Below are 23,662 nucleotides of genomic sequence, written 5' to 3' on the forward strand. Positions count from 1 at the left end.
AAATCATGTCGTGGGTGAAGGTCTATCCCACCTGAGCTAGGTGTGTCATTTTAGCCTTAAAAATCCATAAAATGTATTGTTTTAGAATCTTTCAAATTGTGCATGTTGTGTGCAACTAATAAGTTGCAATAGAAGAGATGATGTTGTTAAGGGAATAAAACACTCAAGTATGAATTTACTCTGTATTACCTCATTTTTTGATATAATGTGTGATTTTTTTCAATTGAAAAATAACAATCAATTATCAAGGACCTTACAATGCTGAAAAGGCCCTATTGTCGAAGAAGAAGGAAAAAAATCAAATGGCTCCTATGGACGCCCATCGTTAGTCTCGGTGCTATAGATGGCACGATTCTCCTCTACACGACGGATTAGCTTTAAATATATAGAGTTTGCAACTACATTCAACATGATGAAATGAGCCTATAAATTATTTTGAGATCATATATTTATGCCAGACCTTGGTTGTGTCCTGGTTTTGGTTTGTTTTAATGTTTTTTGGTATTGATTATATTATTTTTAATTTTTTATAATTACTTATGACCCACTTGTGATTTCAAAAGTTCGCACTGTTCTTCTTTATGATTTAAAAGTTACATGAGACTCCATTTTGTTTTCAAAATATCACACAAAATCTCTTTCTCAAGAGATTTTTTGCAATATTTTCAAAAATATAAGAGACTCTCATGCAAATTTTAAAAAATTCTATGCGATATTTTCTAAAACGAGATAGAGCCTTTTGCAATTTCTAAATAAATGGGGAGTATGATGTCGACTTTCTAAACCATGGGTGAATTATAATGAAAAATTTTCCTTTTTTTCCTAGTTTTGATTTTTTAAATATTTGCTAGAGTGGGTGATTATCCTTTCTCTAGAACTATAACATTGGCTTACCAATATTTCAATAGCATAAAGTAAAATATAATGCATTCAATCCTTGTTGCACTTGAAGATGAAGAATTGCTAATTCATGATTTATAAAATCTTAAAAATGTACAATGATTACAAAAAACATGAAAAAGGAAAAGCTTGTTCACATAGCAAATACCAGCCTTAGTTGATATCTTATTTGCTAAAAAAGGCTCCAATTTTAAATAAGAACTCAATAGATTAATATAAAACCATCAAGAAGATTGAGTAAAACAAAGGCAACCATACATTGCCAAACTGGGGACTGTAACAAGTAGATACGATTTCCACACATGTAATACACTGAACCAACTAAGGAAAATCCAAACTAGATTTGTTATAGCTTATCCGCCATAATCTCTAGTATATAATCTCTTGCAAATTACATAGTTCAAAATTACAAATGCATATCAGACAACATTTGAGATATTCTACATTATATATTTTACAATTGCAGTTATAAGTACTCCAACCAACACCATTTGCACACACTTCAACCATTAATGTAGTTTCTTCAAGTCTTAAATATTTTCTTTGTTTGCAATCTTCAACTCTTTTTTCATCATAATATTTTTTTTCCTTCGACTTATTACTGCACGATACTACACGATGATATTTACATAAGGTGATCAACATGTCATAGTGAAGCAAAATTGGAATTGACAAAAAAAAAAAAAACAAACTTATGGGTGTCATTAAAATAAGATAAAATTTGGTTATGCCCTCATGAAAAATAGATAAAATAAGGTATTGAATAGGGAGGGGCATAGCTATCAAAAAAACACCAAAAATATGTTCATAATACACAATCATGACGTAGATAGGAATGAGTTTATTGCTCAATATCTAACTAATTGTTTATCCTATGCTAATTAGTTCTCAATGGTGTCGGTGGTGTGCTCGCTAGATAATAAAGTTCTCCGTCACTCTGGTTCATGTTGATTCGGATGTTCGATCGCCGAAATTCTTCCTCCAGTAAACTCGCAGCCTTAAATAACCTCTAACATGTGCCTCTTACTTCCGGAGAACCGCCGCTCCTTGGTTGCCAGAGTTTATGGCCTTTCGCCATCTTTTATCGCCGTAAACCAGCCGGTGATGGCCTCTGATGTAATGTTTTATGGTGCGGGTGATGTTGTGGACCCCGAAAACCCCCAGGTGGATCCCACTATTGAAAACCGTTGTTGTTCCTCTGCCAGCGGCCATCCCCATGATATATCGCTGCCACTTCCATTCCCGGAAGTCTGGTCGAAATTTCATTGAAGCGATGCCACCAATAAACTCCTAGTGCCTGAAAACTTTAGGTTGAAGCTGCCCAACCTGCTCAGCCACCATCCTATTGCCGCCGGTAGAGAGTCAGGCCGAATGAGCCTTTTTCCGTCGCCGGCTAGGCATCCGGCGCCGTCTGCCACCAGTCACCGTCTAGCAGCTGCGGCCGTGGCCCCGATGGGACGTCAGACCGGGGCCCCACCCTCTCTTACAGGTATTTGGGGTGGGAGATCGTTTTCCAACGTTGTCACAAGTGTTTCGTCGGATCCTTGATCAAACGTTAATGGTTCCTTTTCGTTTATGGAAGGACCTCGACCAACTTCCATAAAGACGTGGTATAATTTCGAGAATGGCCCCTGTCTTTGGTTTACTGCGACTGAGACGTCGAGGTATGTGATGGTTTATCTTGCTTGGAAGTATATTTTGATCGGGAGGTTTCCGTTAGGCTATTCTAGTTGGAAAGATGTTATTGATGCATTTTCTAGCTTTGGTTTATTGTGGCAGCATGATGTTTTCAGATAATGTCGTCGTCATCTTGTTCTTCGATTCATGGATAGCCGTGATTTTACTCGTTTGTGGCTCTATGGTCTGTTGATGGTGCGGGGGGCACCGATGCGTGTCTTTAAGTGGAGACCAGGATTTAAGACCACGGGTTATCCTCCACATGTCCCGGTATGGTTTACATTTCCCCAGTTGCCTCTGATATGTACTATAGGGATATGTTATTTGCAGTTTTTTCGAAGGTAGGAAAGCCTTTGATAGTTGATCCGCAGACAGCTCGGGGGGGATAGATGCTTGCATGCCAGAGTTTGTATTGATCTTAATTTATCAGAGCCTTTGGTAGATCGATTTTGTATTGATATGAGGGAGTCCATTATTGAGTAGAGGGTGATTTATGATAGGCTTCCCTGATATTGCATGTCTTGTTGTATTTTTGGCCATGTTGCTACTGATTGTCGCCGGTCAAAAACTTCTCGGGTAGCGATGGAGGCTACAAGGGGTCCTCGGCCGGCGGATGTTGAGCCTCCTATTAAGGAACGGGAGGTTAGGCCTTCTATTGAGGAGTGGGATGTTGAGACGGCTCCTAAATACCGTCGACGTAGACATAGGAGATGTGCCAGATGCAGATAGGGTCAGACTGTAGTTGATAGGGTTCTTTCATCAAGTATTCACATCTCAGCCCTAGTTTTTACATAGGTTGCTCATGATATTGCATTTGAGAGAGTTCTTTCATCTGGGATCCGAGTTACAGCATTGGGGCCTAGATCGGCAGTTTCTGATATTGCAGAGGATAGGGTTCTGGCATCAGGTGTGAGAGTTTCTGCATCGGTTGATCCGGGGTCTGTTGATGAGAGATGGATCTCCTACGGTATTCATGTGACAACCGAAATTCCTTCAGAGATTCTATAGGAGCCGGTGTCTAGTTCCCCGAGGAGACTACCAATTAGTGTGGAGGAGAGAGATATCTTCGTTCTTTCGGAGCTTGTTTCGGAGCATGAGCTATTTGTTTCAGAAGAGCCGCCTCCTTGAGTTGATAGAGGTAAGGCGGTTTTAGTTGAGGATATTCCAGAGTCTTCCCATCGCTCTCTTGAGGTAGGGATATCAGTCTTTCGATGGTGGATTCGAGATTACATAAGTCAAATTATGATTTCTTTGATAGTGAGGACTCGGAGGATTCACTATTGCTTCAGGATGATACTCCCCCTTCCTTGGTTGATACATCAGTGTTTCCCCTTGGGGAAATATAAGTATTTCATCAGAGGTTTCTTCCTTGCGTAGATCGTTGTCAGAGCCACCCCCCTCAGTTGGTAGTTTACCGGAGATATTGTCTACTGAGGATATGGAGTGTGCCCTTAACAGGGCTATTGAGGATCCTCCGGATATTGTTGCTAATTTTTCCTTATGGGAGACTGCTTTAAGACCACGACCTTCTATTGAACCTCATCGAGTCACTTGCAATCTCTATCGATTGCAGGAACGAGTAGCTATCAACCTTTCTCTTGTTCCTAGATGACAGATTTCACAGTATTAATATAGAATGTGCGGGGTATTGGGTATCCCCGTGCACTGAGAAAGGTTCATTGGTTGTTTCGTGAGCATTGTGCTCAGATTCTTGTTTTATTGGAGCCGATGGTGGAGGCAGAGCCGGACAATTTCAGCCAACACTTTGGCTTTGATCGGATGGTTGGCAATGGTGTCAACACTATATGGATTTTCACAGAGAGCTCCTTTTAGGCGCAGGTGATAGCGGATGGCGATTAGATTAGTTGTGTCGATTGTTTCTCTTAACAGGGGTATATGGTCATTACACGACGTTGAGAGGTTTGGAGCTTTTTTAGGGAGACCGTGACCTTAATCGATGGCGGAGGTCAGGACAACACCTCTTGACCTCAATCCTTGGTTGGTTGGTGGCGACTTTAATGCCATCGCGGATATTTTAGAAAGGCGGGGGCCAGGACAGTCTAGGCTGCGATTGATTCAGGATTTTGCTGAGGCAATTACGGATGCCAGCCTTGTGGATGCCGGATTTGAGAGCCAGCTGCACACATGGACTAATGGACATGTGTGGAAGCGCCTCGATAGATTTTTGCATAATGCATCGTGGGAGTAGTCTGCGGATTCGACTAGGGTTCGTCACATTCCGCGATTGCATTCGGATCATGCACCACTTCTTGTGTGTATTTCTCATGAACGTCATAGGGTTTTATCAGCGTTTCGATTCCAGAATATGTAGACTAAACATCATGCCTTCTTGAGTTTTCTGAGACAGTGTTGGAATGCTCCGATTGAGGTTTTGGGATTGTCGCGGCCAACGGGGCTTATGATTTTGAGGCTGAAGCTTGGACGCCTCAAACAGGCATTGAAGTGGTGGAATAAACACGTATTTGGGAACATGTTTCATATGTTGGAGGCGGCCGAGCAGAGTGCCGAGGAGTGTGAGGCTAATTATGATCACAATCCGTCGAAAGCTAACTTGCTTCACCGACAGAAGAGTGCGGCTGAGTTGACATATGCGATAGGAGTGGATGAGGTATTTTGGAAGCAGAGAGTTGTGTGTCGTTGGGTATTTGAGGGGAACGCAACTCTCAGTTCTTCCATTCGATGGTGAGGGAGCGACGTCGACGAGCTTTGATTTTCTTTATGCGTAATGGTGAGCGCACACTTACAAAGCATTCAGAGATCAAGGCGTCGGCATTCTCATACTTTTCTTTGATGTTTGAAGAGCCCGATGAAACGGATACTTCGGGCATGGATGACCTTGCTGATCCGCCGCCACAAGTTCCGTCGGAAGAGAATTTGAGGCTTTTGGAGTTGCCAACATTAGCATAGGTGAAGGAGGTTGTTTTATCGATTGATCCAGAAAGTGTGGCTGGTCCGGATGGTTTTTCAATGGCGTTCTATCGACATTGTTGGGATATTGTTGGCCCAGATGTCCATGCGGCGGTGTTGAATTTCTTTTCGTGGACTTCTCTCCCGAAATTTCATAAGGCGAGATGATTGTCTTGACCCTGAAGAAGGAGGAGCTGGTATCGTGGGCGGATTATAGGCCAATCTGTACCATCTCGGTCGGCTCAAACAGGAATATTACCGCCACATCGAACTAAGGGATAGGTTTTACCGAGTTGGTCCGCCTAGAACGATGCTAAGGCTTATATTATATAAATATAAAATCCAGCATCCAAAATAAATATCTTTTCCTTTTTATATGTGCATTAAAATAAAATACATGTCAATATTTCTACTCGCAGTTAAAATAATTAGATCATTATAAATAAAGAAATAATAAAAAAATTAATTAATTAAGTGCTCTCAACCCCGCATGAATCCCATGATGATGCATATGGTGAGTCTTTCTCACCGAGATTACCTACAAAATATAGAATTAACATAAACAAATTGCTGAGTAAGTAGAAAAAATTACACAAGTAAATACAATTTAAATCATACACATTTATAAATTTGGTGTTACCTGTGTCATGATTACCTCTTTATTTCTCTGTTATATTTATTCCGCTTATAAATAAGAGGAACCATTGAAAGAAAAACTTCATCATACAACAAGTAAGATTTGATTCCACATATATATATTTGTGATATTGAGAATTGCATAAATGCTTTTCTTATTTTTTCAACGTAAATGTTCTATTATTTAATATTCACAGTGAATAAAGACACCCATCAACAATTGGCATTAACCAAAATGCCCATAAATATCATTAACAACATGAGACAAGACAAAACATTCATCGGGAATGCCTCTCAAACAATAATATTAAAAGTCTGATGCAATCAGATAGACATTCAACCCCAACATCAAAGGCATAACTAACAATGAACAAATAATAGAAGTATGTCAATCAATCATATGGATAGCCGACATGTATCGCCATTAACCACAGAACTATCCAAAACTCGTGTTAACGAATATAGACCTATCCAAATATCTATCCCCTGCGTAGTAGTGGGATTCGTGCACCCCAGTAATCACCCAAAGGGAACCCGAAAACTTTATTCCTCCTCGCGGGCCCATTCGGAATCACATTTCTAACAATGATCCTGAACTACCAGTAGACCCCACTAGTGATCAATCTAATGAGTGGGCCGCAACCTGCACGATAATGATTAGATAGGACTATAAATAACCAAATCCAATCCCCGAAGGACTCTGCAACACAAGTCAATCGATTGTCCGACTAAATACTGTTATTGCATAGTGTAACGGTACATCAATATACGTACGTATGATGGTGCCCTTGCCTAGCACTACCGTACACCGCAAATGACATTAGAATCTAAATAGTCCACACATAGCAATCATACTATATATATATAAGATATGAGATCCACGAAATAAAAGCAATGACAAACCAAGTGGATCACATCACTATCAAGCTCCCAAGAAAAAGGTATAATGCGTTCGTATTTGATATTAAATCATGATGATACAATTATTAAGCCATCGAAATTATATTTCAAATAGAACAATTAAGTTGTGATTAAGTCTACATTATTTGCATATAATTACTTATATGTTTCGATAGGCAGATCAAGGTAACGAGCTCGACTAATATGAGACTATTGGTACATTATAGTGATTGGCAGCTAACTACTTTTAGAAGCAAAATACATGTTCTATTCTTTTTCGAGTTAGATTAATGGTTTCATTATCATGAGATATCAATTATAAATTTCTCAATACATCCATTTTTATGAAATTCAAATAAAATCAGATCAAGTTATAATCTTGCAAACATAGTTTGTTAACATATAAAAAGAGCTACCTTGTTATTCAAATGAACTGTTAGTTTGCTCAAATGATAAATTTTTAAACTTATACATTAGCTTCCAAACTTTTTCTTGTATTAGAATATTCTATCATAATCATAAAACTCTTATACCTAATATCATTTTGAACGATAAATTTTAAAATAAAAATATTTAAAGTTATGAATAAGCAAACAGGTTTAAGATACTGCCGAAATAACTTAAATTCGGATTAAGGTGAAATTTTTGAAATATAAAATTGGAGTTATATCTAACATAAGAACTTAAGAATTATAAATTTGGAGTTATATCTAACATAAGAACTTAAGAATTATCGGGATTTAATAATTAAATATTTAATTATCAATTTTCAAAGAATTTTTGTCAAGTATCTTATTTGTAAAATAAATAATTTAAATCGTATTTAAAAATACAATTAAATTATACTTACCTCTAAAATAAATTAACAAAACTAAAATTGAAATCGAATCTTTGTTTCTTCTTTCCTTCCTTCTTCTTTCTTTTCTTCCTCCACGGTTTTCGTCCTTCTGCTTCTTTCTTTTAATTTCCTTATGTGCATTCGTTTATAATTATCATTATCATTCGTTTAATATATATATATATATATATTATAATTATCATCATTATCATCAATATTATTATTATATATTATAATTTAATATTTATCCAACTAAATATATAATAATATAATTATAAATAATAATATATATAAATACTATTAAATATTTATCCTTTATTAATATTTATCTATTAAATAAAATTCATAAATTATATTTAAGATACATAATAATAATATTTTTTCTTTGATATTAATTAATTATTCTCATTAAAATTTTTGAAACACTTATTTGATATATATATATATGCTGATATACGGGATATAACGATCAGTCTATGTAACGTAAGTAATAAAATTTTTACGAAGTTCCTTATGGTTCGATTGGAGTCTCTTTTTCTGCAGCTCTTGTCCCTGCACCAAAGCAGGTTTGTTAAAGGTCGTGCGATAGTCGATAATATCCTTATGGCATCAGAGATGGTGAGTGATTTAAATATTAGGGGACTTTGTATAATGTTTTGCTGAATTTATACTTAAATAAGGCATATGATTGGGTTATTAGAGGTCTTTTAGGCATGCACTTATCCGATTTGGATTTTCGGAGAGATTCGTAGAGCTAGTGATGGGATGCATTGAATCCGTTTGGTATTCGGTGTTGATTAATGAAGATTTGGGGAGATTCTTTAAGTCTTTGCGTGGGGTTCGACAAGGAGATCCGTTTTCACCGACCTTATTTGTTTTGGCGGTGGACTTACTATCGGAGGGGCTTGAGCGTTTATTTGGAAGACACCCGGATCTTTACTATCGATGCCGTGGGGAGTTTCACTTGTCACATTTGGCATATGCGGATGACATGTTGATATTCGCTAATGCCGGGAGCCCAAGGATAAACTCTTTGACGGTGTTTTTGGATGATAATGCGAGGATTACTGGATAAAAGGTGAACCGTCAAAAGATTCATGTGGTTTTTAGCCTCCGGTGCCCGAAGGAGGTGCGCGGTCGGATTCGGGAGGCCACGGCTTTTCGGATGGCCGAGCTCCCGATTACATACCTTGGTCCATCACTCTATGTTGGTAATCAGAGGAATGTTCTATATGAGGGGCTTCTCGGCAAGCTCCAGAGGTACTTAGGGAGATGGGATCAAGTTGTTCTTTCACACGGAGGTTGCCTGCAATTGACCTGGAGTACTTTATAGTCCCTTCCCCTATACTTGTTACAGATTCTTCGACCCCCGCAAGCAGTTCTTCATTCGGTGGAGCAGTTGATGGCGACGTTCTTTTGGGGCTCGTATCATGGTCATTGGCGGCATCATTGGATTTCTTGGGCAGAGCCCGCGAGACTGGTGGAGGAAGGGGGATTAGGCGTTAGGAGATTATCGGATATGGTAGAGCTTTCCTCATACAAGCTTTGGTAAAGGCTTAGGGATGGCACTTTTTTTATGGACTTGTGCAATGAAGCACAAGTACTTTCGCACCACATTCACGGGGAATGCCCCATGTCGGAGCTATGATAGTCCCGTGTGCAAGAGATTGTATGGAGTCCGTGAAGAGGTGCAGTCTCGGTTTTATTGGAGTTTAGGTCTGGGTGATTTCTTCTTTTGGTACGATGTTTGGTGTGGGGAGCAGCCCCTATCGACCTATTGTGATAGTTGACCACCGGCTTGTCTTGTTCGGGATATGCGGAGGGTTAGCTCCTAGGATTTAGATCGATTGTGAGCATGCCTCCTAGAGCCCATTGTTCGTCGGATTTTGAAGATCCTTGTGGATCATCAGTCGGCGGATCGGATGACTTGGAGACCTTCGACATCCGGGTTGTTCACTACTTCTTCGGTTTGGGATCTTTGTAGAGATGTAGGGGTTCAGAGTTGGCTTTCGGAGACTTTATGGTCACGAATCCTTACTTCTACCATGTCAGTCTTCTTATGGAGTTTATTTCGCTGTCGCATCCTGGTAGATGAGATACTTCGACATTATGGTGTTTATATCGTATCAAGATGCCAATGTTGTCGAGCTGAGGAGACAATCATACATTTATTTTCGGAATCGGAGGAGGCTAGGAGAGTATGGAATCATTTTACGGAGCTCTTTCAGGTTACTTTACCGGATATGCGGATGCCACACCTTATGCTATTTTCTTGGCGGCTTTATTCGACTCACTAGAGGAGCATCCGGGCCTTTATCCCCTTGTTGATTATGTGGTTTATGTGGAACGCCCGGAACGACGTAAAACACCGAGGTATTTCTTTTTCGCCGGATAGCATTATTTGGCGCATACATTCTCACTTGCATGTTTTACAGAGTGTCGGTATTCTTAACGGAGATATTGGGATGGTGATCTACATATTGCCGCGAGTCTTGGACTTCGGTATCCTCCACCAACTCCTCAACCACCATCACTTGTGTAGTAGGAGACTCTATCTCCGGGTTGGTTCAAGTTGAATGCATATGGTGCTTCGCTTGGAAACCCAGGCCGGCGAGAGCCGCAAACGTCATTCGAGACACCTTTGGAGCGATAGTGGTAGCATATCAATCGCCGATCCCACACGCGAAAAATACTTTTGCGGAGTTGGAAGCGATATGAAGAGATGTGGACTTAGCGGTGGAGCGCGGCCTTCCTCCCTTATGGATTGAGACTGACTCGATGTGCAGTATAGCGTTGGTTTCTTCTTTATCAAGGGATTGGACCCTACATGCGTGCCTTAGTTGATTGCAGTTGCAACTACGTGATGTCACTTGGCAGATCTTCCATATCTACCGAGAGGGAAACCGGGTGGTGGATGCACTGGCGAGTGCAGCTTGTTCCCTTTGGGGGGATCGAACTTTGGAGTCGGAGGACATTCTTACGCGGATTCGAGGTCTTTTACGAGCAGATGTCGAGGGTCGACCGAGCTTTCGTTTTCATCGATAGATACATTTGGTTTCCCTCACTTAGGCATATTTGATGACATTTTGACTTGGTAGAGTAGTACTTAGTATCCGATGTGGTTAGTACTTAGTAGTTCCGCTTATATTCTTGTTAGTCTTGATAGTTCTAACATTTGCTTACTTTGACCATACTTAGGCTTTTCGCTGATTGATTAATTGTATTGACTATGTTGATTGTACTTGGAAAACTATGTACGATTTAATCTCCATTTGAGATACATAGGCAATCCATTTTTTAATTTAGTTGTTGCTATACAATTTTTTTTTTTTTTAAAATGTATATTAAGTTCAAATCAATTTTTTATATAAAATAATTATCAAATCAATTTATTAAAAATGTATCAAATTTTGAAACTATGAAATAAAATACTAAAAATTTTTATTTAAAAAATGAATTTAAATTTAATATTTTATTAAAAATAATAACTAACATCTAAGTACATATTATTTTGATAATAATTGTATAGTATTATTTAATTTAATTTTTGTTTATATAATATTTAGAGATTTTCCTAGATCCGTTATAATGGGTTGAGTCCATCGGATTGGCCCGTCACACATTATTTTTTTAGGAGGATTGAGTTATGATTTTTTAAGCCCGTTAAAATGCGGGCCTAAACGGGCCAACCCACATAGGCCGTGGGTTGAGAGTGGATTAGCCCACAGTGGGGCGGGTTAGCCTGCGGGCAGTAAATATAATAATTAAACTCATCCGTATCAACTAAATATTTTTATTATTATTATTTTGTACTGTCACATTAACAAATTATAATAAAAGTAACAAATATTAATATCAAAATATATTTTAATTTTATATAAATTACAAATATACCATTATAAATACAATTAATTTATAAATAACTTACAAATAGAAAAAAATATCAAAATTATCTTGTACATTTTATTTAGTAAATAATATATTATTATTTTTAATCTACTGAAAAAAGGATATATTTTCAGTTAAGATAATAAAATTAGCTTAAATAAATTAATCAATATTATCTACACGTTTTTTTTATTTTCTAACTATGTTATCAATGTCACTCTTATTTATTTCGATTTTTCATCATTTGTTTTGTTTGTCTTCCATTTTATTATTTTATAATATTTTTTAGGCAAAACAGCAAAAAAATCCCATGTGGTTTCCGAAAATTGTTGAAAACCCCCCGTGGTTCTAAAACTCCAAAAAACCTACTTGTGGTTTCCAAAATGTTGCAAAAAGTCAGTGATATATTTCTGTATAAAATTACTAAAATACCCTAATGACTACTTTTTACCTTCTTCCTCGTTCTTCTTCTTCTTTATTCTTCTTCTTTCTTATTCTTCCTCATTCATTCTTCTTTTTTATTCTTCTTTCTTCTTCTTCTTCCTCCTTCTTCTTCTTCCTTGTTCTTCTTCTTTCTTACCAAATCCAGAATTACTTTCTTCTGTTTTTATCAAACCCAGAAATCTAAATATTCAATTTGACATCAAAATTTGAAATCAATCTAAGAAGAAAAAAGAACTTGCTGCTCGTTGCAACCGTGTACGAAAGAATTAGGGAGAAAAAATAAAAAAGAAAGAAAATTGGAGAAAAATAGATAGAGAAAAAAAAAATTGGAGAAAAAAAGAAACCTGATGCCTTCATTCTCATCTTCTTCTTTCCCTTCTTTCTTTATTCTCTTTCTTTTCTTCCTTCCTTCTTCTCTGCTCCAGCCGGCTCCGCCTGTCATCTTCTTTCTCTTCTTATTTTTTTCCAATTCTTCATTCTTCAAAGAACAATTGGAGATGAAGAAGAAAAAAAAAATTGGGGGAAAAAGAAGAAAAGAAAGAAGCGGGTAGAACTACTATGGCGTGAAAAAGAATTGGAGAAGAAAAAGAGAAAAATTGAAGAAAAATAAGAAACGAAAGAAGTGGAACTGTTATGGCTTGAAAAGGAATTGGAGAAGAAGAAGAAAAAATTGAGGAAAAAGATGTGTGAAGAAGAATTTGGGAAAGAAAAGAAGATGGAAGAAAGAAGTTGGAGAGAAGAGAAGAAGAAAGAACAGAAGAGAGAGAAATACAGGGCATAACGGTTTGATAAGGTGAAAATTTAACGTAGTCAATGTGATTTAAAGGGAGAGGCGAGTGTGCAATGTTTTACAAACCACGAGTAGGTTTTTTGGAGTTTTAGGACCACAGGGGGATTTTCAGCAGATTCGGTAAACCAGGAGGGAATTTTTTGCTGTTTTGCCATTTTTTAGCTATTTTTAAATATTAATTACAAAAATATTTATAATATTAATATTTTTAAAAAGTCCCTGGGCTAGCACGCTTAGTTCGCTACCCGACGGTGGATTGAGTTGGGTTGATGAAATTTTGATCCGCTCCGCTGCGGATTGGTCCGGAAACAACCCGCTTATTTACGGGTTATAGTGAATTGTGGGCCAATCCACTCAGCTAACTCTGACAGGTCTAATTTTTCCTAAATAAATAAAGATATATATATATATATATTAAAACTACGAAAATGATTAAATTTAAATTTAAATTCTTGCACTAATCATCCAAATTTATGATATATTTATATATAAAAAATGAAATCAATTGAAAATCTGGGTTTATCTGTTTGGATGATTTTTATTTAATTTCTAACTTCATAAATTTTCTTTAAAAAATACTAAATTAAATACTTATTTTTTTTATATTAAACTAATTATCAATTTTAATTAAAAGTATCTATCGATTCATATTTATACTTTATCAAACAATTAATTAAATTCAAAATTTTAAGATTTAAATCAAAAATCAAAATAAAAACCTCAATCAAACTCACCCAAATTATACAACTAAAATTAATAGATGCTTATTATGAATTTATCATAAAATGAAATCTCTATCAAGTACTTCATGATATTTTAAATAACCAGAGCATCGCATCACTTGTAATATCCATTGTAGTCATACCTTCACCCTATTACTTTTATTATTTTACAAAATTCATTTTAATTTATTATATATATATATATTATATTACTTTTGTTCGGATTTAAAAGTTACATTTACTTTGTGCATGCTGATCTTTAAATATTCATTCTTATATAAAACCAAAGTACAAATTAAGAGAAAATGACAAAATACTTCAATAAGTATCTTATAATACCAATATAATGACATTTGCAAAAAAAAATTATACTAATATAAAAATATTTTTAATGTCTAGTACAATCACGCAAAAGGTAAATGTAATCCTCAGAGGCGTACGAAGGGAATATAATATATAAATAAAATTCATTATAAATATTTTATATAATTCCAAGATATTAATATAAATTGTGATAATGATATACTACTTCCGTCCGCCTCTAAGTATATCATTTACTTTTTGCTTGTAGATATTTGAATATTAATTATCCTATTAAAACATAGTAAAAATTGAGGGAAAATGACAAAAATATATTTCTATTAATGTCGTATAATACTATTATAATGATATTTGTGCAAACAATTATACAAATATAACAATATTTTTAATGTTAAGTATAATGACGTAAAAAGTAAATGAGACCCTTAGAACCGGACGAAAGGAGTATAATTCCTATAATAATTTTAAATTATTAAATTATACAAAATTTTGAGATTAGTGGCATTTAAAAAGTAGATTATTAACTTGGATTGATGTATTACCTTTTTTTTTTTTTTTTTTTTTTCATTTACGATAGTTTTGTTTAAAAACTAGTTGAAAAAAATTATATGTTTGTTCATTAGTCATTTCCTTGGAATTGTATATAAAAATATCTAATCGCAAATATCCTAGTTGTTTCTGAACACTATCTCCTTAAAATCAAATGAAACTAAATTATTGAAAAGTATATAAATATATATATATATATATATAATATTTTGAAATAAATTTAAATTGTATTATATAGATAAATTATTTATAAATTTTTAATTTTTAAATTTTTAAAAAATTGAAATTATAGTTAATTAATTAATTTGTTTTTTAAGAGGTAATGAGTCTTTATCAAAGTAATAAATGTATAATAATTATATTTTTTATTATAATAAAAACTGAAAAGATAATCACAAAAGTAACTGAGTAGGTGAGTTGTAACATATGTTTTTAGATAGATTAAATTGTGATTTCCATCAAATAAATTTAAGGTTTGTTTGATTATTATTTGAATAAATTTTTAGATAATATTTTCATTTAATATTTTTTGAAAAAAAAAAAAAATTTGTTTGATTTTTATGTGAATAGACTTTTAAATAATATTTTAATTTAATATTTTTTGAGAAAAAATAAGATTTGTTTGATTTTTATTTGAATAAATATTTAAATATATTTTAATTTAATATTTTTATTAAAAATTATAGAAATTAAATAGGATTTATTCGTATTTGTAATAATCCAAACACACCTTCAAATATCGAATTTGATGTGTTTTATGATTATAAAAATTGAATAATATAATACAAAAATTATTGGACGAATAGAAGAAATGTTCTAGAACTTTACTTGACGAAAGGTTGCGTCGGTGGACTCGCAAGCAGTTGCGGAGACCAAGGGTAATGATGTCATTTCAAACCTAAATTAACTTCCGTGAAAGTCGGCACTAAATTGCGCCGTAATTCGTGCTAAAATACGCTGATTTGTTGCCGTAGTTCAAGTATAAAATTGATGACAAATCGCCACAATGCCCTATACTGATGAAAATGAAACAAAATAAATAAAGGAATTAGTTGTATGCATTAGATACAATCGTAATGAATAATTAATTATCTAGCTAAAAGACTGAATAAAAAATCAAATTAATGATTCTATCGTTTATTTTAAACAATTTTATTATTCAATTAATAAATTGATTATATGCATTAAATCTCAATATCCAATCTTTCTTTATTTTATTAGCGATTATGGTACCACATCCCTAATCAAGTAAGTAATTTAAGTACGACCATAGATTAATTTCTCTAATAAAAAATGACACGAGAAAAAATTAATTCAAATATTCAATTAATTACAAAAAGATTAAATTATTAGATTATACCATTTTTAGACTAAACTTATTAACATGTTGTTACGGAAATTCTCAGGAAATCAAGAAGAGCAAACAAGGATGCAAGAATACAAGAATTTAATAACCCGGTTCGATCACAATGATTTACGTCTAGGGGCACTGTCAAGCCAGAAATTTTACTATAGAGTACACAAGCACATATTAAAGTGAGAATACATTGATATTTACAGCCTAAGCCTGTATCAATAATATCCAAATCATATCCCTAAATTTTTGGATAAAATCATGCTTCATATCCCAACAAATTTCCATTTGAAGACTGATTGTATCTTCCACTTCTCAACATAAACTTTATCGGCAACGACACCTCCAAGCCTCTTTTTTCACTCATTGAGGCCAATTGAGGTTGAACGCAACCTCATTTCATCTAAGGTCACCACCTTAAATTGTTCATAAATCGGCTCACTACTCTTACTGCACATGTTTTTCACCTCTCAAATGTATCAAAAGCATCATATTCACGTTTAAGGAAGTATAATCATACCTCCCTTGCAACGTTGTCAATGAACGCGATATAGTATTTTGAACCTCCAAGGGACGATGCAAGAGCTGGTCCCCACAGGTCCGTATGAACCATTTCTCTGCTTCCCAAAGATACAATCCTCGCATACTCCAATATCGACGAACTTGAGACCTAACAGTCTTCCCTTTGAAACAAGCTCCCTCATCCCTTTCTCGCTCATGTGTCCGAGACGAGAATGTCATAAGTTTGCCTCATTATTTATAGCCACGGAACCAATTCCGTCTCTCATGATGTTTGTCATGTAAAGAGTGCCACCTTTTCTCCCTTGAGCCACCATAATGGATCCCTTGGTTCTTTGAACGATTAAGTTTAAAAAACTATTGAGTAACTTGCCTCATCCAATTGTCCCACGGAAATCAGATTCCGTTTTAGGCCCATGACATGCCTTATGTCATTTAGTCTTCACTAGCCTCCATTTGGTATTCTAATTCGAACCATCCCTTTACCTACAATTTTCCATGGCTCATCATCTGCAAGCTAGACAATACCAAAATTACCTGCAGTATAGGATTTCATGATTCCCGAATCACTGCATTACTGGAATGACGCTCTTGAGTCCAAGATCCGTGACTCCATTGGACTGCTGACGCTCAGAATCAACGCATCAGATATCTCTTCCGCTGCGTTTGCCGAACCCTGATCCTTCTCCGGCGCCCTGCACTGTCGTTTCAAGTGCCCGTTGCAGTTCCAACATAACACCTGACTTGCATCTTCCTTGTCCTTGTTCTTCAGCTTCAACTTTCACCATTCTTGATCTTCACCATTTCCCTTTGCCTCAGATCTACCTCTATTTTCGGCACTAAAGGCAAATCCAAATCCAAACTCACTCGAGACATTCTCCGAAAGGGTTAGTCGAACCACACTCATCGTCTTCATGTCGATCTTCTTATATTCGGCTTCATCCATGTCTTTGGGTTTCTCCTTCAACGTCGTCTCTAGATCTTTACCATAAATGTAATCTTCTATCTGCATCTTCCAAAAACTAAAGTTCATTCCATCAAAAACCTCGATAGCACGACGATTACCCATTTTGACTCCCACAAACAAACCTAAGGTTCACTTGATATGAGAGCACATCAGATATTTCATCCGTTGCGTTTGCCAAAACCCTTATCCTTCACTGGCCACCTTGCACCGCCTATCACAAAGGGACCCGCTACTCGACTTACCACAACTATCGGGACCGACCCAACACTGCCAAGAGACTTTCGACATAAGGCACCTCCGCAGGTTATAAAGGATTTTCAAAACCACAACCAATATCCGATGCTTCCCAATCCACCCTACCAACGAACCAAGCTCTGATACCACTTGTTGCAGAAATTCCAAGAAATCAAGATTAGACGAACAAAGAACAAAAGGACACAAGAATTTGGTAACCCAGTTCGATCATAATGATCTACGTCTGGGGGCGCTGCCAAGCTAGGTTTACTATAGAGTACACAAGCACATGTTAAAGTGAGAATACATTGATATTTATAGCCTAAGTCTATGCCAATAATATCCAAATCATATCTAAATCATATCCAAATCATTTCCATATATTTTAGGATATAATCAGGCTTCATATCTCAATACCCATTTACCACTTTATCAAACAAATGCACAATTACGGATGCAAGTGTTAGATTAGCACACAATTGCTAAACCAATTTGAAATCCGATCGGGATAAAAGATTAAATAAAACAACTGTAGATATGAATCACTGGAATTACATAAATACTAATTTAATAAACAAAATGCAATTCAAATTAAAATATAATCTCATAAATCTAAATCCGAAATCTATATCAAACCTTAGACTAGAACAAAGGAAACTAGTTGTTCATGCTTGAAAATAAATAAAACAATAAATAATAATGATTTTTCAGTGGTTATTTCTCTCCTAACGTCTCGCCCAATCTTCCAAGATATGAATTTGAGTGCAAGTTGTGATGCCCCATCCAATGGCTTGATCCCCCTTATATAGACGAGCAATTATTCAATTAACTCCGTAATTGCTCCGTTCCATCTTCATGCCCAAAACTCACTCAAATTTTTGACCCAAAAATTTGGCAATGGTGCACAGCAGTCCATGAATCACTCCAACCTGCCACAAATCATGACTACCAAAATTAGTAGAAACTATCCAATATATGTATATGAATTAACAAATCACTCATGTCGCATCGTAAAATGATTATTCTATAGGCTTGCATATTGATCATATCTTTTAATTCTTTGAAATCTAATGCAAAAAATCAAAGGGTCTTTAAAATATAGTTGTAACAGGGCTTTAGGTTAGGGTAGAAAATATGACATTATTCGGGTAAATACGGGTAAATAAGTCAAGAAGAAAATATTTCAAGCTCAATTAGTATAGAGAGTCCATGTATAGCAAGGAACATAACTATACGTAAAACTTTTCATTCCTTCATTTATTCCTTCAATCCACTAACATACTCATAAATTTATTCATGCAAACTACGTAGGAAAACTGTTCGCCAAGATAATCCATAGTACACCCAACTCAATCGACAAGTTAAACATCAAAATGCCCATTCTTGCTACAATGCAATAAAAATTCGTGCCAATATTTGTATTATTTTTATTTTTGGCTATTTCTCAATTCTTTTCTTTTTTTCGTTTACATTTTCTCTCATAAGTAATAAACAATAATAAATAGATGCAATTTCTCATTCCATTGGAATCTTTAAGATGACATGAGCTCGAAATATTTTCCTTTGACTATAAGTTCAAATAAATTTTTGGCTATAGAAAGAAAGGTCATAGCTTAATATTCGGCTTATTTAACAATAAAATTGGACATTCAAGCTCAAAGAGGCTCACTAAGTGATAAATTTTAGGTAGAGAATATATTAGGTCAAGTGGTTTACCCTAATGCCTTTATCATATTAATCGCATAGACTCATAGGAAATCAAATTTGGCATGCATTGCTATGCAATTTCTCGAAAATCAAGTCTAGAGAGAAAATTACACACTCCACTCTAGGTACTTGCATGTTCAAATAAAGTTAGGTTCAAATGTTTTTCGACCTCCTCCTTCACTTTCGGCAACAATTCTAGGTTAAAATACCTAGAGGCTGTTTATGCGGCCGAAATAAAGCTTTAGTAGGTAATCGATGCTCCACTAAGCTCCTTGATAGCCTTGGAATCTCATGGTAATCCCATGCGAAACAATCCTTGAATTCTCGGATCAAAGCAATAATTTGCTCATTCTTTTCGACATCCAGCAAGGTACTGACCCGTATCATCTGAGGAACTGTCTCGTCTCCCAGGTTGACCTCCTCCAATGGATCCTAGGCTTCGAAAGGCGGAGCAGCTCTTTGAATTGGTGAGTGGATATCCTCTTCATCTTGATCACAAATCGGCGGCTGGAAAGATGTCCCCGCCTGCTCGTCAAGAGGCTGAGCGGCATGAGTTCCAACCTATATAAATGGACAACCGGACCTGTCTGCTCTTGCCTCTAAATCCTGTAAGATCAGGATGTCAGACATGATAAATACCTGAATTATTAGGCCGTACGTCAGCCTCGACTTTGATTTCGAACCTTTTCATGGTTAGGTTACATTCTTTCTACATTCCAGCGTCCTTTAGCATCATGGACATCGGATATACATTGAAAAAAATAATAAACGGCCTCTACGGAGTGCACCTCCATGGCTGGGTCAGTCTCGGCCTCCACCGCCTTGACTTGATCCCCGTTCCAAAATTTAATTTTTTGGTGCAGAGTCGAAGGGATGCATTGGGTGGTGTGAATCCAATCCCTCCTGAGAATGGCCGAATACGTTAGTTTCCATTCGATGATGAAGAAAGCCACATGATCCGTCCTTGTTCCGACCGTCACCTTGACCACTAAAACGCTTGTTGCCGTATGTGTGTTTCTAGTGAAGTCGGTCATCCGCATGGTTGTCGGTATGAGATTGTTCCTGTTTTTTCCAATCTTCCTTAAGGTAGACAAGGTCATGACATTGACGGGCGCCCCTCAATTGACTAGAACTTTGTTGACCGTCCACCCATCGAGATGAACGGTGAGGAATAGGGATTTCAAATGACGCTTATCCTCATCCATTAAATTTTGGAAGGGCACTGGTTCTGGTCTTTCTTTTTGGATGTCGGAATTTTGGTCCACAAACATAACGAACTAGCTCCTTCCAATAGAACATCTCCCTGGAGATAGTCGGGCTGGGTTGGAGGAGCTTTGAATTCTCGAGATAACACACCTATTGTATTAACCTTGAGGTCATCCTCATAGTGCGAAGGTCGTTCAAGGTCTTGGTCAGAAGCTATGATATCCAAGGTAGCCTTCGACGCTTCATTGCAATCAAGGGCATCGATCATCGACTCAATGGGGTACTCAACCCTTGTGAAATCTCTTTTCGGTCTCCACTCCTTTCGGGCCTCAAGCTAGTGACGAAGGTCCTTCCCGACCAAGCTTCGGTCTTCTGGCGACATCTCCTTCAGAGTTCTGGAGCTGCTGCCCCTCAGCCTGACCTTCATGGTCATCAACCTCTTGCCCCCCAGCCTGGTACTCCTGGGAAAGGCGAGCGGCCAAGCGCTGTCGCTGTATTCTCCTCTTTTGAGTCCTAGTAGGAGGCCGCGTTGCCTGCTCCTTCCAGTTCCTTGTCCAGCTTCCATCGTCGAGCTCTTTTCTAGGAAGACAGGTGTGATGGGGTGTAATCACCACCTGATCTACGGAGGTTACTCGCCACACCTCGCCTCCCTTGTTGAAGCTTACTTCCACGACTGCATTCGTGGGGAAAAATCTGTTCCACACCGAACTCCTCATCAGAGGTTTGATCGATCTTCCAAGTCTCTTAAGCCCTGGTTTTTTAAGCCCTGTTCCTTTACCATCTGCGCCAAACCCCAAATTTGTCTTTCTGGACCTGGCTGGATGCACTCCAACAATGTTTATCAGCGAGGGGAACGGCTCTGTGTCTACCTTAATGTCAGGTTTTTCGGCCAGCTTAAGGCGGCCTTCTTTGATGGCTTTCTGGACTGCATTTCGGAAGGAAATGCAATTCCCGATCTGATACCCATATATTCCATGCCATTTACAAAATGATTTTCCATTCAGCTCCTCTTCGGTCAGCATTTTGTGACCTTCTTTGAGGCGGAACTGGTTGTCTTTTAGCAAGTAGTAAAAAATCTGCTCTATTTTTGCTATGTCAAACGATTAAGATACCTTCAGATTCACCTCTTTCCGTCGGGGCGGCTTACGAGTCGGGCATGTCTATACCTTCCCCTGCAAAATTTCAGCCAAGAAGATCTCTTTCTACTCCTCATCGACCTCGGTAGCCCTTCTTGGGCAAAGACGCAATAATTTCCACTCCAGAACTTCTGATTTCAGGCCGTTTGAGCTTCTTTCAAGGGTTGTTCGGCCTTCACAGATTTGGACATCGGCTGCTGAAAGTCGTGACACTTCTGGAGAATCATCGTGTCACACAGCTGGTGCATTATGTTATTTATTGCCACATTCACCACCTGGTCCTTTGGTACACGAACTTGGCATCTAGTTTATGTGCTCCCAAATTGTTCTAAGAACTGCTCGACCAACTCCTTGCTTCGCCGATCGCCATACATCCTATTAATCACATCTTCGATTACTTGTGGATTTATGATGGGATGTGGCAGCAGCCCCATCTCTGCCTACCCCCCAAGCTATTTGGAAGCTGTCTGAACGGACGGCGGATTGTGTAATGCGGGCTGCAGGAAGGCTTGATGAGTAGGTCCCCGTTGTGGGAAACGAACTCGGGGGCCTTCCGTAGGTTCTCGAAGGACTGAAACATGTTGCAATGGTGTATTTTCGAGGGCTGGTTGGGCAGGATATTCATAGGTTTGTTGCCGCCTGAAACCAGCAGCAAATCGACCTTCCTCAGCCGCTTCCTAAAATATTTTATATAAAAATTAAATTATGTTAAGCTAATAATTAGGAGGCGGGTATGTTGACAAATTCGGAACCGTTCATCATAATAGATGAAAATTGGATGTTTTAGCTTGAAAAAGTGATAAGATCATCTTTTTTAGTTTAAAATTTATTGGATTTTGTGAATTTGTGAAGTCTGCATATATTTAATGTTGAAGTATGTCAAACAATATGCTTAATGTTTCATTATAAAACATTTTCTCATGTTGAGTTCTTTAAGCTCATAAAATATAGTGTTGTACAACATAATATTTTATATTGGTAAAATTGAAAGAGATGTTAATTTATTTTATTTAATAATAATTTTGATATTGTAATTTAAATATGATTGCTAATATAGTTTTATCATATTCTTAACACATCATACGAGATTTTAATAATTTTGTTAATATCTAAATGTTGAAAAATTATAAAAATAATTAGATTAACAAAATTATATAAATTATTATCTAAATTTGATTAAAAAGTCATAACCCAAACCAATCAATTGAATCCAGGGCATCAATCCAATATGTCGCATAAGGACATAACGTATTTACTTTGGTTTTGTAAATTACATGTGAATCTATGAAATTTGCATAAATTCAATGTTGAAATAGGTCAACCATTATATTGGATATTTTATTATAATATATTTTTCTATAAGGTGTTGAGTTCTATATTTAAACATTTGAGTTCTTTTGAATTATGTTGAAAGATTCTGAATTTTATTTTTTTTAATAAATGCTGCATCAAAAGAAAAAATTGCATGTTATAAAATTGGGAGTTCTTTTTTTAACGATGGAGCGAGGAAGGAGAATGAATAATTAAAATAGTTATATAAATTAGGATAATTGAAAAATTACTATTAATGCCGAATTTTATTTTCAAAATATAATCCAAGCGCTAATATAATAATTAACTTATTTTGGTGTTCATTACTAACTAATTTTCGACATCAACAATTAGTAATTTAATATTGTCTTAATGAAGAATATTTTATACTATAATAATTCATGGAAGTAAACATCACATTAATTTATTTATTTATGTTGTGATTAAGAGGATGTATGATAAACAATTTTTTCAAGAGTTTTAAGCTTTTAGCTATTTGACAGGTAATATCAACATTTTATAATAGCTTTTTTATTTTGATTTTTCTTATTTAGCCTTAAAATTAATTAATTATTTCACATATATTAATATATTTTTATTACACTATTTATTTATTATTTGAATATATTTTCTTC

Source organism: Andrographis paniculata, unplaced genomic scaffold, assembly GCF_009805555.1.
Source record: "Andrographis paniculata isolate CXL003 unplaced genomic scaffold, ASM980555v1 Contig78END, whole genome shotgun sequence".
NCBI lineage: Eukaryota > Viridiplantae > Streptophyta > Magnoliopsida > Lamiales > Acanthaceae > Andrographis > Andrographis paniculata.